This window comes from Sinohyriopsis cumingii, chromosome 17 (assembly GCF_028554795.1).
Source record: "Sinohyriopsis cumingii isolate HCF-2022 chromosome 17, ASM2855479v2, whole genome shotgun sequence".
In the NCBI taxonomy this organism is placed as follows: domain Eukaryota; kingdom Metazoa; phylum Mollusca; class Bivalvia; order Unionida; family Unionidae; genus Sinohyriopsis; species Sinohyriopsis cumingii.
In genome coordinates this window covers 64,191,851-64,206,693 of record NC_142977.1, presented here as the reverse complement: position 1 = coordinate 64,206,693, position 14,843 = coordinate 64,191,851, and the positions used below count along the sequence as shown (strand labels likewise).

The 14,843-nt window shown below is 36.2% G+C and overlaps 1 protein-coding gene across 1 annotated transcript in view; it reads left to right on the top strand.

Annotated features, from left to right (window-relative positions):
* The window catches only part of LOC149779115 (deoxycytidylate deaminase-like), a 63,060-nt gene that overhangs the window by 16,813 nt on the left and 31,404 nt on the right, over positions 1-14,843 (top strand). The window contains exon 2 of the mRNA XM_089938565.1: positions 8,007-8,090. The gene's annotated coding sequence lies outside the window, so the exon portion shown is untranslated. The remainder of the gene's footprint in view (positions 1-8,006; positions 8,091-14,843) is intronic.

The following is a 14,843-nucleotide window of genomic DNA, read 5'->3' as shown; positions in this document are numbered from 1 at the left end:
AATAAACGGACATCAAGAACCAGCTGAGGATATATTGTTAGATTGTACCACAAATCATATAGCACTTGCATATCATCCTGTGATGACATTTATGGGACGTGATCAAAATATAGATACTGGTTTACAAATATCAGTTAGAATTTAGAAATCTGTATCCAATATATTACTTTTCGCTGAACAATCTTTATTTAGCACGACAAACTATCGTTGATATACACCTCCGAGCTCGCGTAAATAGAGGTGTTATTCCAGAGTATAGAGCAATTGCAGTTATTCTTTCAGACCAAGCAACGTTACGTGAAGGTGCTGGTGGAAGAATGCGAGTTATTGACACACCAGTAATTAAATCGCTCATGATATTATTAAAATGTCGTATAGTCACGTTAATGTCACTCTGACTTCCGGTCAGGTCAAAATATAACAATAAAATTGTTGCAAATAAATGCGGCATAAAAATATCACTCAGAAAATATCAAATTTCTAGTGATGGTCCAAACAAATTATCATTAACCAAGACTCAACTCAAACATTTTAATAAGGCCTTAGAATCAAAAACCTGAGTTCAACTTCATCTTTCTCCGAGCGCTATTAAAGACACAATTAAAACAGGTGGTATATTCCACTTCTTGCAGCTATACCAGGATTAATAGCCGCTACAGCCCCAGTCATCGCAAAAAGAGCTGCACTCGGTGTTTTAAGCGGTACTGCCGGAAAGGTTGGTAGTATGCTTGTTGATAAAATAACAGGAAAAGGATATAAAAATGGGAAGGGGTCTAAAATTACCAGGAACCCCTTATCGGTACGGAAAAGGTCTGGGACTTCCAGGAACACTCCGCTAATTCTGCCTATGTCAAATTTGATTTACTTGATGCTGTTACAATTAAATATAAAAAAAATTCAGAAGTGTTTTTATGCTTTACCAATTACCAAAACAACCAAACAATTTTGAGACTGGAATAATAAATCTTGGTAATAATTCAGGGTCTGGTACTCATTGGGTGGCATACGCAATTGAACCACGTGGCTCCATTTTTTCTAATGCATGCGGGCTTCCTCTGCCAATAGATTTTTAAAATACGCCAGAAACAAACCAGTCTGGTTTTCAACATTACCAAAACAAACACGACCTGATCCACCGATATTTATTTGTGAAGTAATTAATGTACTTTACGCTATATCAAAATCTTCCAATGCACCTCATAAAGACGTGCACGATTATACAAGGAACCGCGTCGTTTTAAACAGATCTTAAGGTATAATGGTTGATATTTACGGAAGATCTTCTCTATGTGTTACCACTAAGGGCAAGAAAAAAAAGATGACATTGACTTGTCAAATTACGCGACTAAAGATGAACTCGTCGATATTATTGACCTCTCTGGAGTTGACCGAGATGAAGTTGTTATTTTTCAGGATAAATACGATGTATTAAGGACGGGCAACATAAAATATAATGGTATAGTTCGTAGAGTTCTTGGTGCCAATACGGATAACATTCCATTATTTACTGACTGCAGTAAAATCAGAGACTCAAATATATCATTAGAAATGAAATTGCAAGAAACGTTGCTAATCATTTGGGGAACACCGGTGATACAATGACAGGCGAACTCAGCATGAACGGAAATAACATAGTTGTTTTAAGAGATCCAACATCTGATGAAGATGCTGCAACAAAAAATATGTAGACACAGTAGATAATAAATAATCCACGCTACGAACTGAGCTTGATTCTCACGTAAGCGCGTTTACAAGACTTCGTAGAAACTTTCAAAAACTTAATGAAATCGCAGATGATTTCTTTGACACCCCGTTGTCTGTTAACGTAAAACTCGTTGATATTAAAACAAAACTTGGCGATATTAAAACAGCTATATCATATATTGAAACGATTAGAAAAAGACTAGAAGATGTTATAAGTGGAATTCCTGAGATGGTTAAAAAATTAACCTAATTAAAATCCCCCACGATCAAAATCCCCCATAGCATGCACGGTGTCATCAGGATTCTCAAAATGTTCACAGCAGAAAAACACTTTCAAACATATTGCATAAATCACTGGTGTGTATAGACTGTCCGTGTTCAGCGCTGAAAAATTTAAGATATTTACTACGTATCCCTGGCGTCATTCAACCGATAATTTTTCTGGAGTTGTGTCTATTATATTAAATAAAGGAAACGAAGAAACATTTATACTGGAAGCATCTGATAAAAAATTAACATCATCGTCTAACTGGTGGTGTCTGGAATTTGTGGCTGAAACACCTCAATTGATTACTAAATAAAATATAATGACTATTCCAATCAACGTTCAACGTGATGTTGCAGCGCAACATTATAGATATAATCAAGCACGTGAATGGTAAAAAAATTTGAAAAATATCTTTGACGAGAATGTAGTGAAAATAAAAAATATCGCAGACGTGTAGTTATTGTTGATATAATTGTTTATTCAGCGTCTGCTGTTATTGCTGGAACCGGCATGTTATTATCAACAATAACAATGATGGCACCAGTACTTGTAACAATTTGTGTTTCAACTGCAACAACGATTGCCGGTATTCTCAACATCGTTGCCAAAACAATATGTACGTGTACAAATGGAAAATTGCAAGATTATATAATACAATTACATACAGCAAGGCCATCATACTCCAAATTATCCTCGTTATTATCAACGAGCCTTAGTGACAGAAAAATATCAGATTTTGAATTCATGGAGATGGTTCAAATCTACAAAGAAGCAGTGACAGTGATTGATTCAGAAAATCAGGATTTAAATAACAATGTCAACTCCACTGACATCGACAAGCGAGCTAATACAACAGATTGTAAATAATACGACTCCGTCAAAAACAACAATGATAACGGTAAGTTCAATTAATCCAGAATTTAGTATTAACGTTCTAACTGCAATTTCGTGAAGAAAATCGCACTAGCGCAATTACGGGTATATTACAGTTGGCCAAATATCAGATCAAAATCATTTGGTGGATTACAGGCGAATAATTCACTAGTATTTGCAGATAGAAATAAAGATGATGGAACAACATAATGGAATGTTGTTTCTACCCCTACAGGTAATTATCAAATCGAACAAATGAATGATGAATTTCAACTCAGAATCAAACCTATAACCGGAAAAGAAGCGAAAATAGCTATTTCAGTTCACCAACCAATATCATCGGCTACGATTGAAGTAAATTCTCCAGATTACGTTGTAGATATTTATCAATCATCAATCAGATCTGTTTTAGGACGGCCTGAAATTCCAACAGAGTAGCATGAACCACCAGAACCTAAGTTAGATGATTTTAATACAGACCAAAACATATTTCTTAAATATCCAGAATATCGAAAATTATACCCGTGGTATGGCATATATATATATATATATATATATATATATATATATATATATATATATATATATATATATATATATATATATATATATATATATATATATATATATATATATATATATATATATATATATATATATATATATATATATATATATATATATATATATATATATATATATATATATTAACAACCAAAAACTTTATTTTCCTTCGCCTGATAGTGAAAAAGTTCCTTGGTTAGGAAGAACTCTATATAATATTGATCCAAAGACTAATATTGCTCTTCTTGTCTCTGAAATTCTTGGTCTCATTTTTCTCCAGCAATGTTATTTCCTCCTGAAACGTTTCTAATTGTGGATTTGCAATATCTCTTACTCTGTTCTTCTACCATTGATTCAATATTGGTTTTAAGTTCATGTTCACATGTTGCACTAGCTCTAAGTTAGCTTGTTTTCTTTGATTAGTGACACACACGCTAATGTCCTTGGCATAGTCAGCCATGTCTTGTATCCAGGCATCGAAACCAAGACATTTCTGGTTATGTACAGCTATCTAGTTGTTAATTTACTCGTACAACCAACTTGCTATGCACATTTATTGGTAAGTATGAAGCGTGGATAGTATTCAGGAAATGCTTTCTTCATACGGATGTACACAACTTGTTTTCAATAATATTCTCAACAGTTTTAGCAATAAATATTTCGTGCACAACTGAAGCTTTGGTGGTCATGTTTCTGCTGCATGTACTATTCACAAATAGTCCAAAATGAATCTGCTGATAAACTAAATCGGGAAAGGTAGCTACCTACACGCATATCAAACGTGGTCCGATAGATGTGATTGTAATAGGTGCAAGCAGTTCTTTTAAAAGTGCTTATAAATCCCTAAGTCCTGAACACTATCATTTAATTCCTTATCTTTCTAACTTCAGGCGCCGTTGGTATGTTTTCGTGTACAACTCTTCTACTTAGAGAAAGAACTTCAGGTTTCGTTCAGGGAATCACTTGTATTATCTGCGAAATACGCACCACTGAAATTTTTAGACGACCCAGGGATTTTCCACCTATCCACAATAAACAACAATTATATTTCTTCACCGATTTTAGTATGTTGAATCCATTTGTTTCCACTCACACAAATAATGGAGCCAACGTAAATATTTGGCAAATTATTGATTGCTGACCAAGAGATAGGATTAAGGGAGTATAGTGGCTGGATTGTTCAAAAGGCATGAACCTTTGTGATAGATCAATCCACATACGACAGCTATTTCAAAAGGTTCCTTCAAAGGATTAGTACCTCAGAAATAGAAACGTGTCGAAATCTTGTGAAATAAGTCTCAAAATAGAATGTCCACATCCGGGCATCAATAATATTTGAGTTTGATACCAGGTATACAATATTTCACGTTGTTCTCTCTGCATACATTCTGTGTAGTAATAGCGAACGATGCGTGAGTACAACTTGTTCATTAGCTTCGGCATTAAAAAACGTGAGGAAATTAACCTTTGGCCATTTCTGTCATTCCCAACATTTTAAGCATTCTACTCAAAGACATGACCAAATAACTCATGTAATCCTTAAACTGTACTTGTCCCACTTTCATACAGTTGAATTCGACTCCGTTCACGAAGACTGTGTGATATTGTTGGCCTCACTCGGAATAATATTTACAAATAAATTGTCCATCGTATCCTGCAAAATTGGGAGGCGCGAGTGTAGATTTAATTCCCCATAACGCTGTATATGTTGTTAGGTCTAAGATCCATTCCTCAAAATTCGTGAATAGTATGTGGTTTCCGAAAGATTGTTTCACCTCATCCCGGAATCTTAATTCTTCTGGGACAGCGAAAAAATAGGTTCTTCTATACACTTCTCACAAGTACGATGAGATTCAGAGAAAGTAAATGTATAAATACCAGTCTCTTCTGTAAATTTAAAGTCTTTCGTTTTCTTCTTTGTCCTAGGCTTCCCATGAAGTCTTTATCCAGTTCATTCTTAGATTTTGAATGTAGGACTGATGTTCAAATTGCACGGTTTGGTCATATAACGACATTTTTTGCTTCCTGAAAACAAGACGAATAAGATGAACGAAGGTGTAGTAAAATCTCAATAATTAGCAAGCACCTTTGTGTTAATAAACTTCTTTCTTGCAATGTTGTTCGCAACCTGTTGGACTGAAAAAGTTGGTGGTAGGAAAACAATAATTCGATCTTTCTCTTCATGAATATATGGTTTGGAAACTAAACACCCAGGATATCTCATTTCGTAATAAACGTATTGCTTTCGACTGCAAAAACCTTGGTCACATTTCTCACAATAGTAAACGTACGCATGCAATCCCTTGATTTTAGTAATAGAATTGAAATGCCCTTGATGATAATGCACGTAAATCGACTTTCCATCTGTTAAATCAGATCCTCGAAACTCCAGGGCTCCACGAAGGTGTTTTTTTAGAAGATACTTTCAATATATAACGAAAAACCAACACCTATTGAAGTTACTGCATTTCAAGAATGTCATACATGCATGTCTATACAATGATTTCCGCTTCTATTAGTTGCTTAGCTCTTTCTGATTGTCTAATGCTCTCCGTTGCTCTTTTTTCTGTTTTCTCATTCGTCTCTTCATACGTTCGCGACACGAACATAGCACGATACTGCGTTTGAAACTGCGAAAGTCATCCATCAATAACGTTGTGTAGTCCGCTACCTCTAGGAGATAAAACATGGGTCATGTCATGTGATGAGTGGGTTTTCCTTAAGTCGTGTTAAACTTGTCATTGGATTGTTTTGACGTTGAATTTTTTCAATGACTTTGGAGGATGTTGATTCTGCTAGTGTACTAAATTCGTTCCAGACAGGAAACTTCCTTCATACTGTCATCAATAGTTTTTAGTGGTCTTTGGCTTGGCATTGCCTTCTCAGTGTTTCAAACAAAGAATCCCACAAATATATAATGAAATATTGGATATCACTTTAGACTCGAACGTCATCCGTTTCACCCTGTTTGTGTGTAATCCGTGTTTCAAACTTTTATTTAAGGCAGGTTTTTGCGTTTCTTGAATACAATAAGGATATATGGGAGCTACTGAAAGACTTTCTCTCTTGGTGGATTAGCACTCTCTTGGTCTTGTGCAGAAGTACACACTTTTAGTTCTGGATCACTCATGTTATCTTAACAAACATTGTCATGTGCTTCGGCTAACACTTCGGGTTGACTCTTTTCTTTTTTATTCCTTGATGAAATAGTGTGACCGCGTCATCTTGATTCCAAAATACGAGGTTCAACACACACTTGATACATATACAGAGAGAGCTTCTCGACATAAGAACATCTTATTACCATTCTCTTCAGAGTTTTATTCGAAAGTACACTTCAGATAAGGAATACTCGTCTAAAAGACAAGATACTTGCTATAACAGAAAGGATGATTGGCTCTACCATGTCAACATCAAACCAACGAATGACAGGAGAGAGGAGAGACAATGGTAAAGATGCACGTTATCATTGTCAGAAAAAAGAACATTGTCATCAGAATGTCTTAAGAAAAAAGAAAACAAACAGAATGAGTATTCTTCATAAGAGGAACCCATCCCCGTCAGGAAATGTACGAAGACGATACTAACTGAATACAGTGAAGAGGAAGAACCCATGCCGGAGAAGAGAATTCGAAAAGAAACTAGACAGAGAGTGAAATAAGAAGAATATTAGCTTTTGTGATGTGTTATGAAATTTTCGTTGTGGTTCTGATTGTCGTGGTGTCTTAAAATATGGCTAAAATACATTGGACTTTAGGTCTAAAAAGTACTGATTTGACTTCATCAGCTTTTAACTACCTCAATCTCTTTCCACAACTAAATCCTACTCCTCCTTATGTGGCTGCTACTGCTGCTTTAGTAATGGTAAATGTAACTGCTGCTGATGCTGGCATCTATTCGAGAGTAGATATAGTAATAGAAGGCTTAGAAATCATGGTACGTGGAGGTCTCTTTCTCTTGGTTTAGCTAAAGAAGTCTTATACATTTGTCACAGATTCTTTAACCTCGCCAAAATGTCTTGTAGCACACAGCGTCTTGTTTTCACTCCCTTTCTTATTTGCTTCACAATTAAATGTTTTTTTTTTCTCTCCAACTCCTTGTCATATTCCTCTTCTTCTTCTTAAAGATGTCTGTACATTCGTGTGCAAGGGCATCTTAGGTCAACTTTGTTTAGCTGTCTCGCTTGCGATATGACGATAACGTCATGATGAGTACCCCGAATAAAACCGCTATTATCTTGCTATTATTACGAAAGTATGCACGTAATGGTTATTATCCGAAATCCCGAAACCATAACTGTGTCAGCATATAAGAGAAGTACTCATTTAGTCGATTTTCACTACCTGCTGATCATGGCCGTTAATGTCCTCGTTCCGTATCTGGTCTCGGAGATGTCAGTGATTTTCCATTTCCGCCATCATCAGATGCTCTGAATATACACGTACTCGGGAATACTGTCTTAGTAAAAGTATTTGGCCGACACTATTGACGTGTAATAATATATATGATCGAAAACATAAAGTAAAAAGATACTTTTAAAATTTAATGCCGAATAAGCAATTACATGAGGTTGCATGAGTTTATTTATTATATACAGGGAGGCCTGCTGTCAATAAATCTATCCAAGCCACTCGTTCGAGTAGGAAAAAGAAAACCACAGGCAAGGCACCTTTGGTCGCAGGTGAGGAAATCTCTCTCTCTCTCTCTCTCTCTCTCTCTCTCTCTCTCCATATAGAAAAATACTGTCAATCAGTTTTTAAACTTTCTGTTTTGGCATAATATTTGGGAGAGGAATCAGCCTTTATAAAAAATAGGAAGGTATGTGAAAGCATCATTCGCGAGTTTTCCACGGTGACTCCATGATGGCTATGTTTAAAAATTAGTCGAAGATGTCTCAGGAAATTGAGCTTCGTGAGTTCGCGATAACTGCCACATCACTGCCACTGACATTGGAGCCACACACAATGCATTCACTCTTCAGCTGCGAATTCTCCTAACGTAATATCATTTCCGTTTGTGCTTCATAAGCTGCATCGTAAAATGGTCACTTAATCAATGAAAGAATCCCAATGTCATCAAATGCCATTTCCAACAATACGAGTATTGACTCGATTCATTTTTTGAATTCCAGACTAGATAAATTTGTTGCCAATCTTGCTGAGTTAAGTAGCGTAGCTTCTAGCGACAACCACTGCACGATTACATGCCGATAAAGCTCTGTGGTCCTGCCAGAGGCTATGAAGTTGCTTACGCGAAATGGAGTCTATCTCGACGAATACATGAAAAATTGGGAGATGTTATATGAAACTATGTTACCACCGACTGTGGCCTTTGATTTGTGGCTGACCGAGCAGGCATTTCCGCCGACGTATCCGCATTTGTTTGTCAAAATTTCGGTGACTACCACGATTTGCATTTGTGCACGGATATGTTATTGCTTATGGATGTCCTTTAAACTCTTCGCGATACCGCTATGCGAACATGCATGCTGGATGCTACACTTTACGACCTGTCACCGGTAATGGCCTGGGATACGCTGCTGTCTAAATCCAAGACTGATTTTATCGAATCTGATATTTGCAGCAAGATTTCTATAGCATGGCGATCTACCGAACCTATTGCTCGAACAACCCAGACGTGAATGGATACGTCTGGAATGAACCGAACAGTTACATAATGTTTCTTGAACAGAACAACCTGATCGAATAGGCAATGATGCAACCGATGCCCTTAATTGACTTTGCATTATATGATACTTTTCTTTAGCTCGTTAGGATAAGAAATTATGGAGCTTGTAGATAAGCTCTAGGAAAATTACGAAACGAGCCAGCTCAGGAGGGACATCGAGTTGGTCAGCTGAGGCTCATAGGCAAGCGGAGTAGTCAGAATGAACTCCGGGATGTTGAGTAGAATAGAGGAGGAATAGATGACGCGACTCAAACTACTAACTTTTTTTTAATGAGATTGGCCCGACCCTAGGACCGAACCTCGGCCAGATGAACCCCCACATTGCGACCTTTATTAGTTGCATCTAGATATAAGGTTCATATCCCGTTCTTATCCACTAAACCGCCCAGGATGCTGAAGTTGGGAATTTTTGTGGGGACGTGGCAATCCTTCTCATGGACACTCTGGAATCTTTAGAGACAACTCTAGGTCACTTGAAACTGTGTCTTTGTAAGCCGATCTCTTTTCAGAGGTTAGTTATTTTTGGTTAATGTAATGTCTTCTTAACCTGTATTTATATACGCGCGCGCACACACACACACACACACACACACACACACACATATATATATATATATATATATATATATATATATATATATATATATATATATATATATATATGTACGCTGTATCAATGATATACCACGAGATGTATAAATCTTTCGTTGAAAGGAAACGAGGCTTGCCTGATTTCCTTTTAGTGACACAAATTATACAACGAGTGGTATATCATAGATACAGCGTACATACTATATATATATATATATTATTTATATCACACACATATACACATTTTTGCACTTTGACCGAGTGAATGAACGCCTCACATCCCTGCGAGTGTGTCCGCTAAAAAGTGTAGTTCTACGATTTTTCTTCTTGTTCACAATCACATATGAAAAGTGATAAGTTGATTGATTTCTTTTTCTATTTCTATTCTTATTCACATTTGTGAAATCAATATAAGACACACTCATGATTTGAACATGAAAAATGTTTTTTTATGAAGAAAGTAGTGCACTGCAAACACGGTTATCCTCTAGTGCACTGAACCTGTACTGTCAAGCATTCACGTACTGGCATATGGAAATTAGCGTTGGATAGATATTAAGTGAAATGACGAACCAACAGGAGGTTATTAAAATATTTTAATATATTGACTATACAATACAATTCTCTCTCTCTCTCTCTCTCTCTCTCTCTCTCTCTCTCTCTCTCTCTCTCTCTCTTTTTCTCTCCTCTTTGGACGGCTTGACTAACATTACCATCATTCATAGGACCAGAAGTATGACACAAGAGGAAATCCCAAACGTTCGTATTTTCATGGATTTTCGCCCGTATCTAGCTACGATTATATATATATATATATATATATATATATATATATATATATATATATATATATATATATATATATATATATAAAGAGAGAGAGAGAGAGAGAGAGAGAGAGAGAGAGAGAGAGAGAAAGGCGACCATTTTGACAGCTTTATATGTAATATTTAATAATCGATTTTTAGAATATTATAATAGTTCAAGAAACAAGAACAAATGATTAAAACAATACAGTATATGTGCATCGTAACCGACAAATTTAACATATAGGCATAGTGTCACTGGTTATTGCAACTATGTATCATTGGTATTATGAACATTGTAGAAAGATCCTGAGGAAAACGTAAACATACCGTTATGACCGAATCAGATTACTGTAGGATACTCGATACAAGTTCAGTTTTAATGTTTTCGTCCAGCGCAATATGTTTTCCACTCTCACTCCAGGTTTGTGCTTATTTTGTCATTTACGCACTAGAGGGGAATGAGAAAAAGAAAGGATTCCGACAAATTGTGCACCATTTTAATATCCTTTAGAAAACTGGGACTATTAATACTTTGTTTCGTTATTTTCTTATGTCATTTATGATTAATGAATGAGTAGAAATTGATCATTGGTTGAAAGAATGTTTATATATTCGTATTATTGCGCCATGGGCGGATCACATTTGATATACCAATAGTATTGGTATATCAATTTACTTTATACCAACACTTTAAATGCCATGTTATTCTTAATGTATGTTTATGGCACGTAAAATGGAGTTCCTTATATTTAATGAGTCACCATGTCAACCTCCTACACATACACAAATACATTCACACACGCGCGTACACAGCATAGGAGAAGTATCCCCGAATCACCGATGTGAACCGTCTGGAAGCAGATGGAAAATAAATATTGCTGAAAGTGTTCATCAGGAAGAAAATGTAGGTTTGCCGGATTGAAATCCATCCGAATAAATCAATTTTTTTCAAGAATTTACCAAACAAAATATTATAGATCGATATGAAAAAATCGGCCAATCTAAGATTTTTGTGTCTAGTATGTTCTCAAATCATATCAGATGTTCTTTTGGTATAGTTCCTTTTGAGCAGACAAATACAATGGTAACTTCTAGATTCATATAATCTCAAGGACAATGACGAAAGGTTTCTAGTACTACTAGTAGTGCACCATATGATAGTCAACGTCAGACAGAAAGGCAAAACAAACAGACCAGCCTCCCCGCCCAATGAAGCATCCAGCGTAGTTTTACATCAAGCAATGCTCCAGTCATAGAAATATCCAACAACTAGACTGCTATTTCTTCTGCCACATCCAATACGGTCTATGTATCTTGATATGATCATTACACAAGTTATTGTACAATTTAGTAGCCACTAGGATTTCATTTTCTGTCAAAAATTTCGGATGCTAGACAAGCTACACCAGATATGGCTTTTTACTTGTTTCCAAATCAGTATAAATACCTATTTCAAAGTTCGTTTCCTAACTAACCATTCCATTTCTAATTATTGCAATTTTGATGTAACCCCTTGAGATTTAAGGTAGCATTTACCGTACTATCGTAAATGCTTGCTGAGATGAAATTGAATACATATTGGATTTTCATTAGTTGTTCCGCCATTTCAGATTGTACCACAAAGAGTCTTGAATATGTGACTGGCGTGCGCTAGGCCTAATTGGTTCCGTGCGGCAATTGCTTCAGGTTTTCTATACTTTAACGTATAAATGTACATGTAAGTTATTCCCTTTCCATGAGAGCAAAACTGTAATTGAATCAACAACAGCATACTAAACAATGCTCAAATTATAGAGGCATATTTGTCCATGGTACAGATGGAATTCAAATATCTGATTAACCAAACTGGATTTTTATCATCCTCATACAACAAATCGTCTCAAAGTCAACACATCCCGGAATTAATTCAACTATGAACAGTTTTCAACTCTTCTTAATAATATGTGCATCATAAAGTAAATCGACATTTAATTTTATGCTTTACTCATTTTTGTGGCAAAATAATTGCAATAACAAAATTTACACACCTTGTAAATTGTTGCGATAAACGCGTCACTGTTGCTATCTACTGTATTATGTTCAGAGATTATGCAGCTGATCAGGTATACAAATACGGATGCAAAATGCGACTTTATATATATTTCTTGCACATGTTTAAATTCAATTGTGTTTCTGATAGAAGCTGTAAATTACCGGCAATAGACTTTACAAATTAAACATCACATCAATGCTCGTTTAACAGTAATTCCGCAATTAAAATCTAACCATTTTCTTTAAAATTAATATGGTCAACATTAGGGGAATGAAATACAATTTTCAGAGACTCATACTGCCCCAGTAAGTTAAGTTTCGTGTTGTTTCATGACTGCGGGTATAGTTTAGTTTATACAAATACATTGCAGTCAGCTGTTCTTTTTAAAACCTTTTCCGAATTCTGCACTGGCGTGCGGGCGTTGATTACATCATCACACGAGATAAGTATGAAAACTGCAACGTATGTTTAAAGACAAAGTTATGACTTTAACAAAACTACACAAAACACGCTTTTAAAAAAAGAAAATGTAATTAAGACAGTTTCTGAAGCCATTATATATCTCTTGCAGCGGGGATACAAGGAGAGTGGACATACCACTTGTTTGAAACTCCATTTATGAAAAATAAAACTTCTCCAAAAACAAAAAAGGGAAAATACAAGTTCAATAACGTCAAACTGAAGCCTCTAATAATCTAGAGTTTCTTTAATTAGCTTATTTTGTTTGTCGTTCGTGTTTTTCTATATTTGTATATGATTTGTTTACCCACCGTGATGTTCATTTGTGGTCGCACCCGCCCTGTTGATGAAGTGTGTGTGATCAATTAAATCATCATTATATCAATAATGGGACCTTATACTACGAAATAGATGCAATGCATAAAAATCTACCTGTACGTGATTCTGTCAGATGAAAATTACAAGAACGTCAAGAATCTCAAGTTGAGTTTGCAGAAGGTTCAGAACAATTATTTAAACCTGTGTTGAAAGTTACTGAAAGAGTTGCAGAGGCTACCGAAGGTCTTCTTCCGACGTTAGAGCAAACTGCTAGAGAAACTAGAAAAATAGCAGAAAGAACTAAGAAAACAAAAAAATCTTGCAAGAACTTCCAAATGAAATAGTGGATGCTCAGCCACCTGGTAGAGAAGAAGAAATCATGAAGGTATTGGCGAAGTTCGATCTGATGCAGGTGAAATGAAGAAAAAAAAATCTTGCAACAAAACCAAAAGTAAGAAAAGAAGATATTGAATTTTAGATCGACCTGGTTTTGTTAACAATGGTGTTACGGCATTATTTAACAGCGCCATATATTTGATTGACGGAAAAAATATTGAATCGTGTCTCAAAAATGTTGATGTTGCCACGACTATACTTTGTCTTGCAAGATACAGCGATGATTACTCGAGATCAGGGGGTCCGTCAATAATATTTGCAAAGGATACCACTGATCACCCCGAAAGTAGCAACGTGAGACTAAATGCAGCTGGGGACGCAATTACATTGATGAATGACGATTTCAACTTAGAATTCGCGACACACAAATCAATGTTTAATCTATTTGAAATTTCTTCAAGTATAATTCCACTATCGCATATATTTGGATTTTGTAGAAATGTTAGAAAAGTTATATTTGGCGCTAAACTCACCGTGGTACTTGCAGGAAAAGCATCTAGTGACCCAAGACAGTTGATGCGGCTAACGTAACACTAATAAAACTGTCGTACTCATCCGTGAATTGCTCTTCGCCGACGATGCAGCCTTGACATCACACACGGAAGATGGACTGCAGCAGCTGGTATGCCGCCTCTCCCATGCTTGTAAGGAATTTGGACTGACCATCAGTTTGAAGAAAACGTCATGGCGCAGGACGCAGACTCCCCTCCCTCTGTCACCATCGATGGGTACAACTTGGAAGTTGTCGAGAACTTCACATACCTCGGGTCTAACATCTCCAGCTCACTCTCCATTGATTCTGAGGTGAACGGCAGGATTGCCAAAGCATCAGCAGTGATGGCCAGACTTAACCAGAGAGTCTGGAACAACCCCAACCTCACAGAGAAGACCTAACTGCGTGTCTACCAAACCTGGAATGTCGAATGGTATTGACAAACCGTATTATTAACAAGCGTATCCTGTGACTGCAGTTATTTATGCAGTATATCTGCTGAATGATAAACCCAGCGTTCATGATCTAAAACCAATGAATTCCAATAACAGCAAAAACAATAACAGGAGAGGTAATATACGAGCCAAAATAGTTATCGAACGGAGCTCATATAAATATAATTGATCGTAATGCACATGCTTGGACTTC